The 24,136-nt window shown below is 38.3% G+C and overlaps 1 protein-coding gene across 3 annotated transcripts in view; it reads right to left on the minus strand.

Annotated features, from left to right (window-relative positions):
- The window catches only part of PTK2 (protein tyrosine kinase 2), a 234,230-nt gene that overhangs the window by 200,856 nt on the left and 9,238 nt on the right, over positions 1–24,136 (minus strand). For all 3 annotated transcript variants that reach the window (XM_075495342.1, XM_075495336.1, XM_075495337.1), the window contains exon 2: positions 17,759–17,817. The gene's annotated coding sequence lies outside the window, so the exon portion shown is untranslated. The remainder of the gene's footprint in view (positions 1–17,758; positions 17,818–24,136) is intronic.

The following is a 24,136-nucleotide window of genomic DNA, read 5'->3' on the forward strand; positions in this document are numbered from 1 at the left end:
AAGCTGTTTCACACTCTAGGTACGACAGGAACTCAGCAAGAGCATGTAGATGTTTCAGAATAGAAAATAAACATTTTTCCAGGTACAGAAATGAACACCAAGGACACAACCAAGAACAGGGGAGAGTTAGGAGAAAGTACTTCAGGTGAAATACTAACAAAAATAACTCGAACTCAGATCCCAGACCACAATGTAAGAGAAAATGGCTTTCTTGGGTGTTTTTTTGTTTTGGGCTTTTTTTGGGGGGAGGGGGGGGGGTGGTGGTGTTTTGTTTTTAAAAGGATAACTAGTTAAGAAGATTTAGAGAAACAGACTAACAATGTAACAAAAAACCACTCAGTTTCTTTTTTGAATACTAAAACAGTATTTTCCAAGGTTTTGGGGGTTTGGTTTTTTTTTTTTTTGAAGACAAATTCTTAGAAAGTTGGGAGAGTCATTCCCTTCATGTTCCACCACTGTAAAATTATGCTGTTTCCATGGTTATGGCCCACACATGGATTCCATTGTTACAGCAGTTTTTCAGGAGCTAGAATTAAAGTTTTAAGTTTTTTCATTTGAAGTTACGGAACATTCAAGACGAGTGAAAGAAGGCTGAAGATAATCAATGCAACCAGCACGGAGGGAGGAAGGGAAAAGGAAAAAAAAAGTAAAGAATAGCTTTACAGTAAAGAACACACACAAAAGTATTTTGTCAAAAATTTAACTGAGGATTATCATCTCTGCACATACATTGTACCTACCTAAAAAAAAGGGCCGTTACTAGTTAACACTTGCATGCATGAAAAAATTAACTTAGTGCCTAAAAAATAAAACAGTTTCTTGATCTCAATGGGATTACTGCAAGGCATTCAAAGCGAGCTTGACAACAGCTGAAGAAGCTTTGTTCTGTACAGAAATCTCCCCCAATAAACAAGATGAAATCTATTTTTAACAAGAATACTGGTGTTTTCTTAGCCTAATAATGATACTATGGATCGAGGAAAAAATTTGCTGCAGTTAGAGCTTGTTCTCAAAGCGAAGCATAACATCCCTTTACAACAAATGGGCATTTCCTCAAGCATACGGCTTAGGGCATTTGCAGCGAGTGCTAGAGAGTCTGAAATCAGTTCTGCAGTGAGACATGACAGTTTTGGATCTTAACGATTGTGACAGAGACGCTTCACGCACTCACACCCCCCTCCGATAAAGATCGGGGCTTTTGGTATGGCGATCACCAGCGTTTCGCGCCTCATTTTCGCGCCTTTTGTGCTCTGCTGTGCCCCCAGGCACGCGTACACCGCGGCAGGGGGAGCAGGAGAGGCGGGACCCCTTGGTCACCAGGCGGGGTCCACAGCCAATGAGGCGCCTTAGCTCAGAGAAACTTCTAGATCATGCCCAATTATGACCACAGCGCAGAGCCGACCCAGGGTATAAATACGGCGCCGCCGGAGACCCCCTTGGAGTGTGGTCTTCTTGGAGCAGTGGGCCTGTGTTCAGGAGCTCTCCCCTCGGGGTGGGGCACCGCCTGAGGAAGCTTCCCGGGACTGAGTGCCCTCACTTCCTGTGGTGAGTTATTTCTTCTGAATACATCGTTGAGTGAGCCCTCACACACACACACCCCCGGGTGAGCGGTTATATCTTCTGGGTACCCACGAGAGAGCTTTCCCCCTTCGTGAGGGTGTGCACACACTTTAGATCATCATTCTTTTGTGGAGTGCTGTGTACTAACACTACCCTGACTGACACCTCGAACCTGTTGTGTGTTAAATGTTGTTATGGGAGTGTTGGTTGATTTCGATTTACCCCTGTTTCTCATTGGTTTCTGTCATGTGGTTTTGGCTGGTTTTTGAAATAAAGTTGTGTGAGGTTGTCCCTCGTTTGAGTTAGTTTCAGTGTACCTCTGTGACAACGACGTAAGAAATAACACAACTGAGGACAGCATGCTAGGCAAACTTCCAATAAAGGTACCACCACAGGCACAAGAAGACTCCTTTAATGTGATCGTGTTGTTTCAGCAACGTCTTGTTAGGGACACAGATTACAACGCTTCCAACTACTGTACTGTTTGGAGGCAAAACAGGCTGCGAAGTGTAATTGTGGGGGGGTGTTGGGTTGGTTTTGGTGGGGGTGTTCAGTTGTTGGGGTTTTTGTTTGTTTGGGGGGGTTGTGTTGGTTTTTTTTTTTTTTGGGTGGTGGTGTTTTGTTGGGGGTTTTTTTTTGTGAAAAAACCTTTAGAAAACCTAGGTCACAAAAGAATATTGTTTCAAGAACCGTCTAGATCAAACAAATTACTTGTCGAAGAACAGAGCAGACACGGGGCAAGGAGAATTAGCAAGGAGATAAAAAACATTATTATTTCTATCGGTAAACAAACATATGTAATTAGTTTTAAGCCAAAAAGACACAGAGCCTATCTCAGGGTCTTAAATGGGAATTTAGGGGCAATAAAAATAAAGACAACAAATCGGGAAAGGGCAAGAGAGTCGTTTTAGAGCTATATATTATGCATTCATCTAAACTGCCATAATTAATTTTTCTTGCTATGTTTCATGATAGCAGTATTTGTGTTAGGTCAGTTCCTTCCCCCCCGAGGCAGATGCACCAGCAGAAAGGGAGAAAAAATCTTTTTCCTAGCTTCTCCTCTGCTTCTCTGTCCCCTTTTATACAGTTTTCCAGATGGAAAAAGAGACAGAGGAAGAATTAAGACAGCAAAAAAAAATGAAAAGCGAGGTAGGGAGAAACCACAGGCAGAAAAAAAACCAGCAAAACACACCACACACATACACCAGGACAAAGAAACCAAAAAAGAGATGACTGATGAAAACTAGATTACGAAGGAAAAAAAAAAGGGGTAGTGGGGGTACAAGACTGCAGACAGAAGAATTTCTGTACACAACATGAGACAGGCTTTCTTCTCCTAATTGGTTCTGTCATGTAGCCGTCGGAGAGCGACTCTCAAAAGACAGTGTCATTCGTGTAAAAGGAAAACCCCCACCATGTCTGTTCCCTGCAAGAACATGATCAAACAAGAGACAGAGCTGACTTGACAGAAGACAACACGCATGCAACTTCCATATTCTGCTTGCTGCGACTCCCAAACATGGCCATTACTCATATCGGCAAAGTGAGCAAGTCACAGTTTGTTTCTAATACAGGAGCACACAAAGTCTAGCATATATGATTAATGAATTCTCATATCCACAAACCCACTGAAAAACTTCAGTTTGGCATCATTAAGAGTCTATCAGTCCTGAATTGCCATTTAAGATAGTATTTTTTGCCTTAATCTGCTGCTCTACTTAATCAATTTAATGCACAGTAAAAACTTAATTTGACAAAATTGAGCGCATTATTTTTCTCTGCCTCTGGCATGAAACAGATCAAGACCACCAGAAATACTTGCAGAAAGATTTAAGATTCATTACATGTGAGGTAGCAGATAAACATTAGATATGCTATAAACTCTATATTCTGTAGACTCAATACTGTGTCCAAGAGCTGTGGTTTTTTAGTTAACACTGCAATTGCCTCCCCAGTAGCTAACTCAAGTTGCACCTCCTACACAAGCCATGACTGCAATTTTTAAACTCAAATCTCATAAAATATTATTTCATACAATACTGACAAACTCCACAGACACTAGGGAGAAAGAACAAGGACAGCAAAGACAATTCTGAATTTATATACACTTTGCATGTCCTGTGTTGGTTCCTGGCCAAAACCAGGTTGGATAAATGCATGGGTCAGAAGAGAATGAGTTCTAGGTCCAGGTCCCTGCTGTCTCAGATGAGATAACAAGCAGCTTACAACCCTACCCAAAATTTATCAAGGTTCTATTTAAACTGATTATCCACAAAAATATAAAAAGACAGTGACAGAAAGCTGCTGTATAAGAATGTTTGGAGGTCCTTACACAACACTTTGAAGTGGTAAGTTAACATGATACAGGAGACACATCTACTAATCAGCCTTGCCTAGCAGCCCCAGAGCTGGAGGTACCCAAATGGTCCTGGGGCAAAACTGGAGCTAGTTCTCCAAGAAGCAGCTCTTGTCATCCCAGCACCAAGGCTGCAGCATGACAGCACTATTTGTACTGTGAAGTGAACACTTCTGCCTTCAGGGCTGTCAAGCCAATTTTCCCCACAAATAATTAACAGGCCAGGGAAAGGAATCCTGACTGGAGTGCTGTTCACAAAACACACGTTACTTTTCTTCGCTAAAAATCACCAAGTTCCTTAGTAACTCTGACTTACCTTATATTGATAAGTATTTAAGTACTACAGAGTATTGAAGGTCTATTTTAAATGCATTTTAAGTCTACCATAATTTTGTATCTAGACATGACTAGAAAAAATTTTTCAATACAAAATGCATCTACTATTAAAACATCTGAAATTTACTATTTCTGCTGATGTTAACAGTGCTGTTTCACTTGAAAGGTACATAGTCAAATATTCCAGTAACAGCTTTCTCCATTTATGCAAAGGGATCATATAGTGTATACACTTGTACAGTTACATCTTACTTGAACTTACTTTGTTGATACATAAAGTGCAATGCTAATGGTGAATACGTACACTGTTGATGTATAATGATTCCTTATCAGCAAGTTAGCTGTAACATGCATTGGCAGAAATAAAAACATGATGTAGTCCTTTAAGACTAAATAGAAAAGGACTACAAAGATCACAATTATATAAGCATATATGGTACAGCCCTGTGTAGGTCGAACTCAGTGAACAAATATTTTCTGGACAAAGATAAGAATTCAAGACCACAAAGAAGGGTACAGAAGAAATGTGTGCTTTTGCCTCAGCAATGAGTGCCAGAAGGCAGTAAAACCTAAGTGTTTTGTACCACAATATAACCTGTAGGAAATTATGGCAACAAGAATAATAAAGCCTAAACCAAGAAAAAAATAGTGTTAAGCTTTCAAAATTCTTCACTGACACTGTAGTTTATTTGTTACCCCACCATTCTGTGTACCCGAGAAACCGACGGCAGCTCCCCTCTTTGGTTATTTCATTCAAGGATAAATTATGTGAGGGCTGTTCTCTAAAAAGCTTTTTCCTTTTCTGATCATTCACTGGGCATGGAAGAAGGAAAGACCAGCAAAAAAAGCTATCCAGCTTTCTCTGCTCCTGATGTAACTTAAGGCAAAGTCAGATGCCACCAAACCCCACAAGAATAAGAACAAAGAATTAAACTTGGTCACAATGATTATGAAGAACAGAACTGACAGTTGTTTCATGCACTTTCAACCTCAGTAACATTAATGTAATTAGAAAATGTTCACCACCTTATGATCTAGTTTTGAAATTATGATGTAATGAAGTGTTAGGTACAGAATCACAGAACCACAGAATCGTATAGGTTGGAAAAGACCTTTAAGACCATCGAGTCCAACCATAAACCTAACACTGCCAAGGCCACCACTATACCATGTCCCTAAGCACCTCATCCAAACGTCCTTTAAATACCTCCAGGGATGGTGACTCAACCACTTCCCTGGGCAGCCTGTTCCAATACTTGATAACCCTTTCAGTGAAGAAAAATTTCCTAATATCCAGTCTAAACCTCCCCTGGCGCAACTTGAGGCCATTTCCTCTTGTCCTATCACTTGTTACCTGGGAGAAGAGACTGACCCCCACCCCTCTACAACCTCCTTTCAGGTAGCTGTAGAGAGCAATAAGGTCCCCTAGCGCACTAAGTTATTTAGAATACACTGTAACAATATCTTCCATCCTATCTCCCATAATGTGCAGAATACATATGCAATGCTTATTAAAAAATTAGAGTTAATCAAATATTGAAACAACATTGAGTTCATCAAGATCTCTTTTCCCCAATCTTCCCTCTCCAAATTGCTGGTGAAGGCATCCTAAAACTCACCCTCAAAAAAAAAAAATCATTCGAGTTCAAGCTTACAAATGAGAAACAAAATGGCTTAAGGTCCAAATTAAAAACTTTGTAATAACCATTGAAAAATTGAATAAAGAGACTCATTTTCAGTGCAAGCTGTTTCAAGATCTAAACAGGTTCAGAGTGGATGTGAACTTAAATTTGCTCAAAAACATTAAAGTAATTCTGGCACAAAATCATCCAGCTACTGCACGAGGATGCCAGTATTTCAGGAACTACTGAACACATACATCTGCTGATATGCAGAAAGAGATCAAATTAAAGAACTGTAGTGCGTACTGACTCCAGTGTCAGCTCTGGTACAGTTAATATTTATTTCATCATTCTGCAAATTAAGCATTTGTGACAGTACAAAGGAATTCCAGGCTGCATATGCTAACAACATGTCACTGAATTGGAGTTGAAATAATTTCTACTTTGTGTTTGTCTGCTGCAGCCCCACACAAGAAGAAATGCACAAGTTCTTAATAACAGGATACTGAAAGCTCAGAGCAAACCAGAGGAAGCTCAAAGAACGAAAGAGTTGTTTTCAATCTAAATGACAGGGATGTTAACCCTGCTGCCACATGAATGCAATTTAAGTAACTCCATTTATCTCCCTTCTCCCAATTCCTGAATCACAGAGCAGTGACAAAAGTCACAAGGCCAGAAGGAAACCTATGGAGTGTGTCTCCATTTCTATACAGAAGAGAAAAACCACAGAAATCCTTTAGAAGAATTTGGGGTAAACTGGGCAACTCTGTTGCACCTGCTACCCCATTTAACCATATGAATCCCATACCCTAATGGGATGTTTGTGTAAGTTTTCAAACTTATTTTTGCCTCAGCAGCTGTAAAGATCACTTTGTTTTTACAGTGCAAAGGAAAAGTGAAAGCAATGCCAGAAAGCTTCCCAATTTAAAAAGACTAAGATGCAAATGAATGGCACAGCATGGTGCTTAATAGGCTATCCAAGATCACAAGACCGCCTTACACACTTCCAACACAATTTTACCATCTTAAAATATTAGAATACTTAAATACATTGGTTTGAAATACCAAACAAAAAAAAAAGAAACTTTTCTGAATAGATTAATACAGCATTATTTCCCATACACCCATACACTCAACACCATCACAGTGTTCAGAACACCCTTGAGCAAGGAGAACGGATAACCACCACTGGTGTGGCTCCTTCATCCCAATGCACCTGTACCCTAGCAAATCCTTCATGAAACTCATCCAACCTGCCATTACCTACCTCCCAACAGCCATTCTGGCTAACCCCCAACTTCACCTCCTTGCTACCAGTTGGCAAGAAGTGTCACAGTGCTCTGGATGGTTCAAAGTTCTAAACTGGTACGCTTGGGGGACACCATGCATGCACACTGATATTGGCAGCCTGAAATCAGCAGCTCCGTTCAGCTGTGTTTTGAAGCTTCTGCATCTGTGCTGGATTTGGTAGGAACCAGCTTATGGCCAGAAAGTGTGGGGGAGACGATAACAGAGAGATGGTATGCAGCACAAGTCTATTATTTAGGAAAGCAAGGTAATAACAGACAATACTGTCATTAAGAACATGACCATAGAGAGAGGGGAAGCATGATGTCAGGGGTGGCGACTTCTAATGGCTTCATTCTGTCCAAGGGATTTTCTGTACATGGAAAAAGGGCATCATCTGGTCCAAATTACCTCTTACAGACAACATACATAAAAACACTTGTCCCAACCATGTACAATGACAATATACTAGCTAAAACTCATTTAGATAACCTCAGAAAAAGCAATACCGAAAAAGAAAGATTACAGGTTTTTCCCACAGAGACTTTTCTAATGAAGACATCTTCACATCTGTCTGTAGACATTAGACAACATCAACAGATCTGGCAATTACATACAGCTCTCAAATTCGAAGTCTACAAATCAATTAGACACAGTTCCAAAAATCATGAAGTACAGTTTTGAGGCTGGGCAGACAGCAGTGACTTGTCATGACTCATCCTGAGGTTAGTGCTTTCCAAAGCACTAACATGAATGCAAGAAGACCTACGTTTTACCTTTCTGACCAGTCCTACATCCAGAACATCTATTTCTGAAAAGTTTGAAGAAAAATACTATTTGTTTGGCTTTTTAAGAAGTTAATACTAAGAGAATATAAAGTTCCAACTCCTCTCTCTCTTCCCTAAAGTACAAAAATAACAAGCTAGACTGAGAAACTAAGGACTTCATCTCTATTCAGGCTTCCAAGAGTTAGTCTCCGCAGGACTTAACTCCCCATTTTCTCCTCGGCCTCCATCCCAAACCCTAAAACTAAAGCCATTCAAAATGCAAGTATGTTGTTTTTGCAGTTGGGGTAAGTCAGTATAGTAGTTTTGTCACAAAATGGTTCCCGTGACCTGTGCTCCCTTCCATGCAGATCATAACGGACACCTTGTCTCCTTATAAACTGCTGGTTGATGGAGTCAGTCTACTACATCTGATGCCCTAAGGCCAACATGGCTCTCCTTCATGATATCAGCTTCTTCAATGACATCTCATAGACAAAAGAACAAACAAGGAACCCTCACTCTACTTGCTGAAGAGTTAAGACAATCTCACTCAGTTATGTTAACTTTTATCAGCTCATCATTATTGGAGACAAGACTTCCAGGTAGTAAGCAGCTCTCTCCAACTGCTGAACTCAACAGCTGCCATCTATGAAACACAGTTCCTGGTGGGCTTTTAAATTTTACATCATGACCAAGACTAGAGACCTGGTGGACCTCCACCCCAACACCCTTTAAAAAATAGGTACATTATTCAAATGAAGGGCAATCAGCTATAACATTGATTAAGAACCAAAACGAACACATATCCAATGCATTGAAGTAGCATAAAATATGAAAAATAACTGATATGAACTCATATAACAGCCACAAAAATTTAGGGACAAAATCCTCTCATTCAAGAAAACCATGACAGATGATGAAAATTATTTAATTTACATGTATAAGTTGTGAGAATGAGATAGCTGAAACCTATGTTGGGAACATTCATGGACTGGGTTATAGCCCTGATTACTGGCTAAATACTGACATCTGTGACTGAAAGCTCCAGAAAATTGAGGTCTGACTTTTGGGTTTTTGGTGAATGATAAGAGTGTGGAATTTCCAAATATTTTACATGCAAATAACATTACTTTCACATTAGAAAACTTCTTAGCAGTAGCTTATTTCTTATTTTGTTCTATCCTTATTTTCCCTTCATATTTACAAGCATTCCAAAGAGTAACTTGCATGGCAAAACAGGCTAGTCTCAAGTTCATGAAATCAGTTAAATATGTGAATTGCATGTGTAAAACATACAGTAATTTGCAATTCAGATGCCTTGCTTTCAGAACCACCACTGTGTGTTAAAGTATGGAGTTGGAGATCAATTAACCACAACTCAGAAGTGCCTCGAAGCTTAAAAACCAGCAACGCACAAATCAATATTTAATTTGCAGTCAGAATAGGAGTTAAAAATGTAACAGACATTATCTACAAAGGGTATATATTATAAACGATAGAGTGAAATAAATACCAATATGCACTACCAACAGCCTCAGCAATTATATACTATGAATATTTCAACATAGGTTTTTTTAATACTTTTAACAAAAATTTGGGAATAACCACCCCATTTAAGCTACAAATGGCACATATGTGCCATTATTTGCATAATCAAAAAATCCAAAAGCAAATTTTTTTTACACATATTTCTCTTTCTACCACAGGGAATAAAGTAGGCCTGGAGAGGTTTCCTTGTCCTTGGGCTGCTCACATCCCTAACTGCTTCCCTCCTTCAAATTTCTACATTCTTCAGAAATTGGAGATATTGCAGAAAAAAATTAAGACTTGTCCTTGCTTCAAAATACATTTTGGGCAATTTTAACAATACGAGAGAACAGCAAAAATAAGGAAACGCAAAGTTACCAGGATTTCCTAAACAGACTGTGCATGACCTCAATTAGTCATCAGACCAGCTATACAGAAAATATGGATGCTGCAGAGATGAAAACCAATATTAACTGAAACGTGCCAATTTGCAGAAATTCTGCATTGCTGCCACTTAAAAAAGAGGACCAAGAAAAACAGTAGTTCTACCATCCCCAAAAGCAAAGTGTCTTTTGTTCAGTTTCTATAATCTTGTATAATTAACTATAACTTGTATGAGAGCAAGAATTCTAGACCTAAGGGCCAAGCTTTGGGCCTACAAACTGCTTTTCAAATGTTCACAGATTCCTGCTAATTTCTCTTGAAAAAAATTTTTGAAGAAAGAAGAAAAAAGAAGTTCATGCTAAAGTAACAAATTTAAAGTAAACTCCACCCAACTCACCCAAATAACAAATTATTTTTTCCTGACAAAAGTATTTTACAGTTCAGATGCAAATTTAGGGATTAAGTATCTTCTTTAAAAATACAAACCAGGTGAAGAACTTGAATGAAGATGGGATTACATACTCTTGCACTTAAAAACAGATAAGCCTTCTGATTGATTGCAACCCTCCCTCCCACCTTAATACTTCCACACTTTGCCCACTAAGAGTTAGGGGATGCACAACTTGCATTAGAAAACCTCTAGATTCTAAAAGAACAATTAACTCTGTATGTGTGCACTTCAGCTGATTTTTAAATCTGTGATGCTCCCCTGAATACAGCCATCACAAGTTTTCTTTGTATGATGACAGCCTCAAGTGGAAATTTTAGAAAAGCCAGAATAGCATCTTCTGACCCGCATTAGTCATACTGATTGTATACAGTTATTGCAGTGATGGTAGCAGTGTTCTGTGCAGGTTTTTCTGCTGTCATCACTATGGATACAGAGACCATCAGTTTATTAAGCAGTGTAACTTACTGTTTTTCTTATGTCATTCTTTCTCCTTCCCAGGGGGAGAGCTGCATTTATGCTGTGTCTCCAAAGTGAAGTATTTGTTACCAAAAGCAACATAAAAAACATTAATTCCTTGTATTAGAATCAGGATTCAGTAATTTTTATGTCACTTGAACTCTGCATTTAGTATAGAGCTCTAACTCTTAACCTTTTCCTTCAAGAAGCAGAAGAGTAACTGGTGAAGTCTCACACCATATACATATATTTATACACACATACACAAACACCCCACAAGCGAATCTTCCAGGTAGCTTTGGCTTCCAGACTTGGCTTCTCTTCAGATCTTATGAAGAGGAAACCTCTGAACTGAAGCCCAGATTTCACTGCCACCACCATACATCTTAGTCTTAATTGACTACTTACATCCATACAAGATCTCCTGGAGAAAGTGGCATTCAAAATAAAAATTAAAAAAAAATTTTAAAGATAAAAAGCCACCCAAAAAAGCCTCCCCAAAAAAAGATTAAGGTCATTATTTAACAACCACCTTCATTTAGGGTGACATCTGTTTAGGATTTCGCACAGAGCTAGAAGCACAAGGACTCAGACTGGATACAAATATATCCTCTGCTCAGGAATTTTTTAAGGTATCAAAGGATTAATCCATAGCCCCTGACACCATGCAAAAAGGAGGTGCAAGTTAACATCATGTTTGCTTGTTTGTTTTTAAAAAAAAAGTTATTATGCAGAGGCTTAATAAGGTGAATTTTTCACCATAATGAAAGTCCAACTCAAATTTATATGTAAAGTGATTTGTAAAAGTCAGCATACGTTAGAGGCAGAGGAGTACAACCTGAATTGTTCCACTTAAAATAACTAGGATACAACAAAGTTCAGACTCCAGGAATATTACTACTAGCAAAACAACATGAAGAGACTTCCAGAAACAGGAGAAAGTTAAAGTATATTGAGTATTATACTATTAGAAAAAGCCTACCATTCCTTTTGGATATTGCTCTTGTAGAGATCATTTAGAATAAAGGAATAGGCTGAATGAAAGGAAGAACTCCATGATCACAGCTGCCTCAATTCCTTTGGACCTTAACACCTACTATGATTCTGCCAAGCTTTTATCATCCTATCCTGAAAGTTAAACCCAGTAGACTGATCCTGAAAAAGGGAAATGACAACACAGCCACCTGCTAACAATACATAAAAATATAACCTGGAATGCCAAGCTTGGTGTCCTGTTGACAACCATGACTTTTTAAGTGCCCTTTTACTTTCCACATTCTAAATACTATTTTACTAAAATAAGAAATGACCTTTTTTTTTAAAATGGGAATCTCGGTTAGCAATTTAAAGACTGCACCTTCCACAATACAGCTAGGAGGGGGCTGTGTTACAATGTACCTTCCACATGTTGTTAAAGGGCAGTATTTCAGTGGTACCTGGAACAGCTATTAATAACTCCTGCTAGGTGATCAAGGCTTCCTCTTGGTACAGAGCATTGTATTTCATTTAATGCATTCATTTATGGGTACAGTTATAGACTCTTATTCCCTTCTCATGTCCTCTTCATCCTCCTTAATAAGGAAGCACTGCCCAAGCTGCATTTGTCCAGAATCTTGCCCAGGGAATTCAAGTTGCCTGCTTTACTTCTTGCCACAGGAAGAAAAAAAAAAGGTACTGATTCATAGCTACCAGTGAGAAATAAACAAAAGAAATCACATCACTTCTGATAGTCATCTACTCTATACCCAAGATAGCAGTATGTGTGGACAGTACACAATATAATCAAAAATAAACCACTGTTTCTTCCAATTCCTGCTACTGTAAATGGATGTAATGAAATTCAAGCACATGAAAACACAGCATTATTTCCAAAACTTGACAGTCAACTCTTCTGGTCCACAAATCCACCGGCCAATAACTCTGTTACCCAGTTGGAACATTTTTAAGAGACAGTTAGCAGCACAAGCACACTAAACAGACAAAACCTTTGCAATAAATATATTCCACTCAACTACAAGCTTAACAAACAAATTCAAAGCATTTAGTGTCAAACGAAATTGGCATCTAAAGAATTACAATGCATTAGGAAGACTTACGCAACTCAAGGCCCCAAAGAAATAAGAGAATAAGCAAACCAAATTATCCACAAGCATCTAGACATAAAGAGGAGTCAGACCGATTTGAAAGGATTTATGGCTGTTCACATATAACCGGTAATGTGTCTTATAAATACATGAAAAAGAAAGACGTCACAGCAGAGGCTTCTAACACTGTATCGCATGATTTTCCACCAGCTTTACAACTAGGTAAGAACCACCAACCACGCATATCCAGAATGAGATTACTAGGAAGACAGTAATACCACAAAAAATCTGGAGGTTTTAGTGAATCAGAAGTGAGCAAGAACTATTGAGACTACTGAGAGAAGGAGAAAAATAAATAAAAAGCTAATATTATGTTGGGACTTGTGAACAAGGGGTGCCAAACATAAGGGAGACAAGTAATCTTTTCACTTTATACAACGCTGATAAGGGTTAAGCTAGAATATCAGGTCCCGTTTTGAGCACAGCACAATATTTATAAGCCCTGAATTTCCTGAGGAGTGAAATTCCCTGCATCTCGGGCACTGCTAATTAAAACACATTTCAGGAAGTGCACTCAAGACTGCTTCTCTTCAGAGGAAGATCTCCGTGAACGTCTGCCAGGAAATAACCCAGATCTTTCCTTTACAACAGCACACACAAACCACCCTTGGCAACCCCTGGGTTGTCACTTGCTGGTCCTGCTGCCTATCAAGCTGGCCAATATTTTTTCCGCAGTATTTTGACTTGTTACTACATTTGCATCCACTAGCTTTCCTTTTTTTTTTTTTACAAGGACACTCATTACAACCTGGTCTACAACTACTATTCAAGATACTACACCAACAAACACTACCACAAAGGAAAATAGGAAGCCTGGCAAGCCTAACTCAGTTTACAGGTAAAAACTGAAAGTATCAAGCCTTGAGAAGATTATGGTCTGGTTTGAATTTTGGTCTTGTTGATGCTCTCAGAAAATTCTCTTCAAGTTTTCTTTTTACAAGCAGGAAGGTAACACTTTCCAAGGTGCGCTCAAGGGCTGATATGGAATTGATCCGCCAAGTGTCTGAAATTTGGACATACTGGAAGGTCATTCTACCACCTAGCAGTGAGGAGCACATTACCATTGATTATCTTGTATAAGAACAGTCTGGGTGAATGATTCAGAATATCCTGCTGCTTTCAGAAACTTCCCTAGGCCAGTGTTAAACAGTCTTGTGTATTTCCTGCAGCAAATAACAAGCAGTACAGCTCTTAACCCATTAACCAAAATACAGGCTCAAAGGAGCATTATACATTATACCAGTGAGCAAGTGAAATGTTCTCATAGAAGTATAGCAACAGCAAACTGTACTGCAAATATAGCCCTACATTCCCAAGAGCTCTGAGTCTATTTTTAGAGAAGTGATAAATACACTAGTGAGATGGAACAGAACAGCCATAGTGAAGCAGAATTAGTTTTGCTTTTTAGACAAATAAAATGGGTTGCATCCACCTTCATTAAGACTATAAATAAAAGCCAACCTCCACAATAGCTAAAAAAAACATGTATAGGCATGCTCAACTTATATCTGATATAAGAACTACATGTCAACATGGTTGCACAAATTTGAAAAAGTATGTGTTTGCAGGGCTGGGATGAAGAAAAAAAAATAGTTGCCCTGAAATGAAAAGAAGAATCTACTCTGTGAAAAGGTCTCAACATTTCCAAGCTGAAACAATACTGCAGTGTACAGACTAATGCCCTGATGTATGGGGAAAAGCCTCATGGATATTTAACCAAGACATTCATTCAGAAATCTGCAATTTAAACAGTCTAGAAGGTAGCAGCAGCAGCATTACGTGGCTATGCTTGGCATCATCAGAATGTACTACTACATATCCATCCAAGGATTTTTATTACAAAGGAGTACTATTTACAGAGTCAAACTGTTTTCTGCTTTGTATTTCCCTATTCACATTTACCAGAAGGGCTAGCAACCAAAACAAATAATTTGCTTTGGTATACAGAAGACCTTTGGCACCTCCAGAGGGAGGACTAAAACCCTACTTCATTATACCTCAGTAACATATTCCAAGATAATCCAGACAGGCTGAGGTTTTATTAAACTCAACTGAGGGATGAGACAACTAAGGAGAACATCACAAGCACTGAAATTTATTTCCCCCAGCCCACTTCTATGTAAAAGACAACAGTTGCTCTGGGGACAAGCTGAGAAACAACAACTATGCTGAGCAAAGGCCAGGACAGGCTTCAGGAAGGCATTAGGCACCACATGGCATGGTTTGTGTTCATTACGTTCAAGTTCATTGCTTTTAAAACTCTGGTGATGCCTGCCAATACAGATAGAGCACAGAGCCCTTCACAGCAAGAAACCAGCCAGAGAGAAAGCATGTTCTGCACTGAACCACTGCTGAACTCGCACACACTTGTGAACCCAGCCTGCTTGGAAGAAGTTGGAGTTTACCATAACTTCGGTGGAAAAGTAAATCTTTCTCCATTGCCCCAAAAGTCCAAAATAATAAACCAGATAGAAAGCCCAGCAAAATTCCACTTTCAGAAGCCAGGAAGAGCTATAAGCACATAGGTGTTACTGGCAAGCAGCCATATACATTAATTATCTTGACACTTGCGAATAGAGTGGTTATTCTTTAAGTGCAAACTGAAGTCTTTTGAAACAGATTTTGTATCAAGAAGGGAAAAGCCCCAAATGCATTAAAACAAGATTACAAGAATAACATCTGAAATATACAGAAATCATGGATCTTTAATGATTTCATTAGGGAAGCATTTCTTACTGTGAGAGATAAAAAGGAACATTAATTTATTGATCTGCCATACTGTTGTATCCAGCATAGCACTCATTTAAAAACAAGATTGCTCATCAAATACTAGTTTAATTTCAACTGAAATAAAATCGTAAAGTTGGAAAGCACCTGATATCACTTGCAGTAGGGATACAAGCAGAACAACATCTTTTGGAAGCTGCTTCTTAGGTGGAAGTGCTAGCACCACCTACTGTCAATGGGTATCCGACATATCTGAAAACACACACACACACTAAATACCCGTACAATTACGTGTACTTTTACCTACAGAACCCCTGCACCAATTCAGTGCATAAAGACTGGCCTGAGGAGTAAGTCAGAATTATAAAACTAAACAGAACTCACAGTTGCTCATAATCGCTTCCTATTGATACATGTCTTCTGCACTCACTAATAAATAATCAGAGCAAATAACTAGCATCAGGAAGAAGACAAAGAATACTTTGAGCTGAAGCAATTAAGTGTCATCTATGCATTCAGGGTTTCTGAATGATGTTAGAGTCATTTAGTCAAGTTTTCCACAATCACCATGCTTTTCTTTCATGGACACATGCCTTGATATCTGGGGGGGTTAAATACAGAACTGCCAAGTACTTTCAGGTGCTATTCAAATCAGTGAGAGATCTGCTTTGAGTGCAAATTTTAAGTGTGACAACAAAAAAATGGCATGTCTGAGCAGGGACCTAAAATTGAAACCTTTGATCCTAAATTCTGTGACTCCATCCAACACAGATACTAATAATACCATAAGATGAACTGATAAAGCCAGTACTACCATGGCAAACTTAGCAGGAAAAATCCATCCTGTAAGAAAAGGGCTTGAAGAGTGCAGTGAATAGACAAGTATATTTTTGGTACCAAACAAGATAGTGATTCTGTGGCACAAAGTATGTGATCATGTAACAAAAAGACTATTGTGATACACATAAGAGCTTAAATTTTTGCAGTATTAATACAAGACTTACAATAACAGTTTATAAAGCAGCTGGGTAAGCAAGAGATTCAGGACATTTTCTGTCATTTCCACTGGAACTGTCATTCTAGTATTTGCATATATAATACTAATTTCAAGGAGTAAGTAGCACTAGTCTCTTCCTCCTACCAAATCCCCAGCCAGAAAAGATACACATACTTCAATGTAAGCCTGACAAGTCAGAAGTACTTGCAATTTACATTTAAGATCTTTCACTGTTTCTTCTTACTGGCCATGTTCACAGCCTTGTTATTCACAGGGCTGGTTTTCTATAAAGTCTTATCTAGGAAGGTACTGCAAGATATTTACCTAACAAACTAATAAATACTTAGTCATATCCTGGTAAAACCATGACACCTTCAGCCTTTTACAAACCACGTATTCCAAAGAACAAATGGCTTCAGTTCACAAAACATACAAGTGTGCCTTTTTGCCTATGACGACAGTCATAGCTGTTCCTTTTAAAAGGTCAAACAAAATTAAAGGAAGTGTAAAAAACCTGAAATCATAGGTCTGATTTGTAGGCCTTTATATATGGTAAACTGAAGAGTGGGGGACCCACGCTGGGAGAGGGGAGGGTCACAAGGAATCAAAAAAAACCAGGAGATCAGAAAAATTCCTGTAATACAAGGAATACTGTGGTTACCCAACTTCTCTACTCCTGCTTATAGCAAAACTACTTAAGATTAGGCCAAGTGCCTCCACAGTGAAGATTCTGCTTAAGACAAATTTTTATGTACTACAGAAAAGCAGAATGAAAATAGAGAATCATTAATATTTCGCTCCAAAGCCAGCACGTCAGTCTGGTCAGACAATTTCCAGCTAAGTAGTTTTGATAGGTGAGAAAACACCTTACAAGTTCCTCCCGTGCACAATAAGTTACTTGCTGCACAGGCTTACCCACTCTGTACTCCTCAGGCTGAATGGAAGGCCCAGAAATGGGATGTCAGAGACAGGCCAGTTCTAGGAGGCTCAGGGAAAAAGACAAACCAAGAAATTCTGTTTTAACATCCACTGTTTAAAAATCAGGATTTTCAACAATTACAAGTAAAGAATAAAAAAAAAAATCTCAACATGAACCCAGAATAAAACCCTGTGTGGAAGTGAAATCATTAGCTGTTCCACATACCTTAAGTAGACTTTCCAGCTCTCAGCAGCAGGTGCTCAATATAGGATGAAACATGAAATCTGAAATAAACATTGAGAATTTATTAGGATATTTTCTTGACCTAACATCAAAGTAGTCAAATATCCGACAAACTTAAAAGCAAATAACTGATATTATGAAGACAAGATAGCCTTCTAAAGGAATGAGCTGCAGTACATACCCTGCAAGTGCAGATTTATTTAGCTGGAAGTCCTTAGGGAAAAAAAAACCAAACAGCCAAAACCCACACACAAAAGGCGTTTGTAGAAGTAGAAGCCAGAGGCTTACATTTGAACTCAAAATAGATACCTTACAAAGCAAGTTGCCAGAAATCCTGTAGGTCCCATGAAAGTAAACTAAAAATTTCACAAGTTGTATGGTTTAGGTATTTTGAAGAAGGAGGAGGGTTAAAGAAGGATTCTGAAGTGAACCTTTCATACAGCTAACATACATTTAATGGAAACAACAATTCAGTGAGTACTGAAAGCCCTCATGAGCGATTCAAAACGTTAGCAGCATCCAGATCTAGAATTAGAAAGAGTGCTTCCCTGGAGGGGGAAAAAAGTGTGTGGGAAGAACTAGTTAAAAGCATTTATTTCCTCAGGGTATGTGCATCATAGGGCAGCCAAGCCAGGTTTTAGCTGAAGTAACAAATACACACAGATCTAGCTCGAAACACACACGGAATACACTGTCCAGAAAGAGCTGTGGTTTTTTTCCTTAAAGGAAATGATCAAACCAAAAGAACTCCAGAGTTGAGTAATCTACAGAGTTGGTTTTGCTATTTTGCTAGTTGTTTTTGCTCGTTTGCCTCTCGAACAAATATATACTCCAGGGACAAAGGCTGTACTAGTAGAAGGCCTTACATATTAAGCATGTAGAAATCAATTTTTAAGAACTGTTTTTGAACCTTTATTCACCTCAGCTACTTATTTTTTCCCACACACACAGGCCACTGAAAGACTTCCACAAGAGAAGAGAATCTGATGAGTTAACGTAACACAAAAAAAAATTAAGAGAAACTGTGCAGATTTTTAAAATAAAAACCAGAACACTCAAATCCTATTTTAAATGTTATCTAAGCTATAATAAACTGGAAAAAAACCCAAGAAAACCAAAATACTTAAATTTCTACATGTAAGCCACAGAAATGAGCCCCAGACACTCACCTGAAACACACACCCATACTGCTGGGAAGAAGATAACTGAGAACTTGAACTGCTTTTATGGTGGATTTAAGAGGAATGGCACTGCCCTGAAAGACTAATTTTAAAGTTAACACAAAATCTGTTAAGTCAGCTGGCTGTCCCATTAACTCTACCAGACTGAGTGGCAAACAACAGCTTTCCCCAGAATCATGTCTGCTCTGAGTATTTTTAGGGAATTAGTCATGATTTGGGACAATTTGTGAACACACCAACGATTACCACAATGGGAATGACATCATGACAAGTCCTTCACAAAAAGGGAAATAGCTCATGAGACTGTTTCTCAGAATGAGAAACCTATGCAGTTATTGATTTAATTAAGGATGTTTTCTGATAAGGCAAAGCTATTTTTAATTTCCAAGGCCAACAGTAATGACCTTTCCCCGCTCTGGGAAGTTACATCAATAGCACTTTTAAAGCATTTGTTAAAATAATTGTGTGTAATACCATTGGACTTACTCACATGCAACATCAAAAATGCACCAAACACAAATACTCGAAAAATATTATTTTAATTGCTTAGGCATCAATAATGCAAACACTTACAAGCATACTAAATTTTCCACACAACTTATCCCACTGATTTTCAATAGAACTACCCATGTGTGTAAAATTCAGTGTACAAACGCACGCTACTGTGATTTGATGTCGGATGACAACCCTAGAGCACAGCTAAAGGGCCCCTCTTTTGGTCATGAGCTATTAAGACAGTAATGCAGTCAGAGATGATCCAAACACAGGATCATTTCATCTCCCTCACAGTGACAGCTGTTTCCAGGCATACCTTCCCAAGATTTGTTCTCACAGGTTACTTACCATTTTAATTCATTCCCATTTTAATTCATTCATCAATTACTTAGGAAGCAAGCAATGACAAAAGCTCTCCTATGCTCAAGTTTGACCAGTTGCAACACTTCTTAAAACATCAGTCTCATTCTAATTGGGATAAATGCTGAAAGCTTCTAAAGTGGTCAAAAGGAGATTAAACATAAAAAGTCGTTTGGGTTAAGCAAAATATTGTGCTTTTATTTCAACTTTTTGTAAAAACAAAAAATCTGTATCTCTTACAAAAATGTTTTTTTTAAAGTAAAAAACCCAAATACATCGGGGGGGGGGGGATTTTTCATAGCTTTTGAAATTTCTCTACCTTTCTCCACAAGGGAAAGGTTTTCAGTAAACTGACAATATTTAAATGTTAAGTTTAATGTATTTTTTGTGGTATAAAACTATTCCTTTTTAGACTTTTTCCAACTGGTGGCTGTAAGTCACCCATCTGGTCCAGTTTTATTTGTTTCCTTATCTTTGTTTAGTCAGCTTTATCTATCACTATTTTCCTCTTAAAAATCACACATAATCCTGTTTTTCAATTAAAAGTTAGAACATCTTACTTTTAAATCTAAACCTCCATATACACTGTCTGAAATTAAGTTTTGTCTTCTAGTGTCATTCCATTCCCTCTCCAGTTTGACTGCTTGATGAAGCACACCACTGATGACACAAACCAATTACTATCCAAGAAGACAAATCTTAAAATATCTTCTAGGTGTGGAGCTCGTTCCTCAGCTTCCTTATGTTTTCAGCTACCTTTGATGCTCTTCGATCATGTTCTTCAAGAAAATTTGTCCTCTTGGCTCTTTTCTCATTACTCCATTAATTTACTCTTCACAAATTCCTCTCCTTCTAACTCTCTCCCAGATCCTCCACTCCATTTCAATACAACCATTCATCATCTCAAGCCTTATAAAGCTAAAGATGGACCACTAAAGATCAACATTACTTGTTTCACTTCCTTCTCCTTCTACCTCTGATCCACAGCAGCAAAGCAAATAAGCAATTCGGTACGATGCAACATTTTTATCCTTATAAAGCATTTAACATGATAAGATCTGGTCTCTAATGATGTCCCTTTGGCACTACAGTAAGTCACAGGAAAACTCCACAAAAGATCATGGTAGACAGGAAAGACTTCCAAGAGCTCTGCCAGCACAGGGAAAGAACAGTAACAGCAATTCCTGGACACAAGTAATATTTGCTTTAGCATAGATGAGACATAATTAAACTTAATCTGCAATGCTATTGTTCCTGCTAGTTATACAGTACATATAGGTTTTTAGATACTCTCCTATATCTTCTGTAAACAACTCTATGTACACAGCTTCTCTACACCTTGAGCAATGAGGGTAACGGACCTGCCTGGAGTACCTTCAGTAGTAGCACCAAGAAACCTATGCAGAAGAATAGTACGACACAGCCCTGACTACAGTCTACTAATGAATGACCTGTGGCCTTCAGGAGAAGTCCCAGAACAGTCAAGGCAGTGACTGAATTCTAGACTGACTCAAAGGCACTATGTGCATGGATACAATGCTGTCAAGATTTAGTAGTCTTGAAACCCTTAGTGTTTTGGGATAATTGGTGTGCAAGTGCTAACTTGATCTTAACATTGCTTAGTGGCTTGGACACCAGGAGAACATAGTCCATAAAGCAGAATTTGGACCAGAGTCACTGGACCCAAACATAGATCCTTAAGCATGTCACCACAAAACATACCCACATGGCCACTGTCAGCTTCACCACCAGTAGTTCTACAGAAACTTTTAACCAGATTGTTACAACTTAATTGGGGAAAGAAGGACAAACTTCAGTAAGATCTCACTTCCGTATCATATTAAAAACACCAAAAAAATAAAAGGAGTCCATACTTACTATCACCTCCTATTCGTAAGGGCCATCATACAAAATCAGCTATAAACACAAAGATTTAACAACACAGAACATGAGTTCAACATACCACTTAAAACTGCTGTAACAGACTCAGTCCAAAAAACGATCATATTTCAAGTGACAGCTGTGCATTAAGTACTCACATTATATGCACATGGGCACCATGGTTTCACCCTCCCCATTTCACTTTAACTATGCTTCAAATCTTTTGTCAAGACTCACTACTTCAATTGTGCCTTTCCAAAACTGATCTCGACTCAGCAACCCACAAGGTCTTGCCTTATTTTACTACTTCCATCAATGTCAAGAGTAAGGTATTAAAGCAAGTGTGCTCTATGTACATTTATTTTCACAACTTGCTGCAGTCCTCACCCTTCCCGTACTTCCACTGTGATCTCCTGCTTGCTGTAATATGACCAATGTTTCTACCCCCACTTGAGAATATTGTAGTTCAATACTTATTTCAACAGAAGTAACAACGACTTTTGAAAGAAAGCACTTCAATGCAATCCCCATTTATCTCCCAAAAGCCACACAGATAAATATATTACATAACTCCAAAATTTGCTTCCTAGGAAGGGAAGCTTCTGTGTTCAATACTCTTCTCAGATTATGAAACAGTTTAAAGGTTTTGTTTGCCTTTAAGAGAAGAAAAAGCTGATTCAGGTGTAAAACAAAGCCAATGATACACACTCCTGTCTAAGAATTCCCTTTCCTCTTTTGATGAAGAGAGAGGAAGGCATAAAACTAGCCGTTGTGAAAGCACTGAAACAGCATGAGACAAGCAGTACTGACATCGCACAAAGAAACCCTCCCCCTTCTACTAAGGCTGAATAAGCAGGGGCTTTGTAGCCCATGACACAACTAAACTTTCACTTCATTTAAATCCCCATCTGAGAATTAATTGTCTATGCTGCACACCATCTTCTTCTAAAGGTGCCTAATCTCCTCAAGAAATCCATTTGGTTGTTTATTAATTTCATGTAGGTAACAAATTTCCATCAACAAGAAAATGAAATCCAGAGAACTAAAGCTCCATTTCTTACAAAAATGAAACAGATGCAAACTCTACGCAGAAGATGGAAAAGAAGCGTAGTTGGTGTTATATCCTGCTTCTTCTTTTGACTCCATTCCTTGGCTAAGTTTTACAGGGACTCTGACTGTTATTTTTGTTTCCGTCCACAACCTGAGAAATACAAGTAATAAACTCAATCTAATATTCACAAAGTGTTCAAGAAGAGACAGAGTCAGAGTATTCCCACAAGAGAAGCACATGCCATATACTTTTTCCCCCCTATTTCTCTTACAAACGTCACTCATTAAACTGTACCATCGAAATACATGGGCAAAATAAAAGGAATATTATTCACTTTTGGAAATTGATTCATTTTTCCTGATAACCATTGATTAATTAAAATGTCCAACAATTAACTTACATATGCACTAAGATATATAATAAGAAGGCTGTCTTCCTCCTTGGAGGAGATCCCCCCATAGCCAAAATCATGCAATTCACAAAGGCAATGCTAAACAAGAAATCCATGTAAAACTGAAGTTATTAGATTATCCTGATAACAAAGATTTAGTAATCTAGTCTGACTAGGCGCTTTTATAACTGATAAACAGAATTCAATACAAATTATGAGCAAGAGGCTTTGCCTTTCTTCCACGCCACATTGGGTTTTTTTTAAATTACTTTTAGTTTCCCCAGACCATAGCAAACAGCTTTCAAGAGTTTATATACATTGCACAAATGGACACTCTTAGCTCCACCTTTTAGTTTAGAGGCTCCCTGAAAGCCCAAATGTAGCACTAAAACATTAATTCCAGCAGCGTCGGCCTCTAAATTTTAACATAGTGTTAAATGAGATCAATGAGTTCATTCTTTCATAAGTAACACCTCAAATACAGGGTGTGTCATTAATACTAGTTTCCAGCAGAGGCTGTACTGAGTACAGAAAGGCCTACAGACCACGTTTTAATTTGTCTCCGTATACATTTTCACTAAAGATTACTCAATTCTGTTTCCCAGTCCCAATAGGGACTTACTCCTTCCGTGACAAAATACTGAGAAACATTTTGACTTGCTTTAAAACAGATTAATTTGAGTTACAATTAAGAGGAAGCCTACTGCTGCAACATCAAAATACAAGCTATCATATTAAAGAGTGAAAGATACACATGAAAAGAAAGTATAGATCCACCAGAATTTCCTATTATTCTGAAAGCAAAGCTCAGTTTATTAATATGTAATATAGACGTTTATTAATATGTAATAAAATATAGTCATTAATTAAAGGGCAATACCAAAAGGAATAAGAAAAGCCATCCTCTAAGGCCACTTTATTAACTTGCTTGCACAGTTTGTGTCTTGCATGTTTTCTTCCATGAAATTTGTAAGTGTACGACAAAATGCCAACTAAGCTAA

This window comes from Mycteria americana, chromosome 2, assembly GCF_035582795.1.
Source record: "Mycteria americana isolate JAX WOST 10 ecotype Jacksonville Zoo and Gardens chromosome 2, USCA_MyAme_1.0, whole genome shotgun sequence".
Taxonomy (NCBI): domain Eukaryota; kingdom Metazoa; phylum Chordata; class Aves; order Ciconiiformes; family Ciconiidae; genus Mycteria; species Mycteria americana.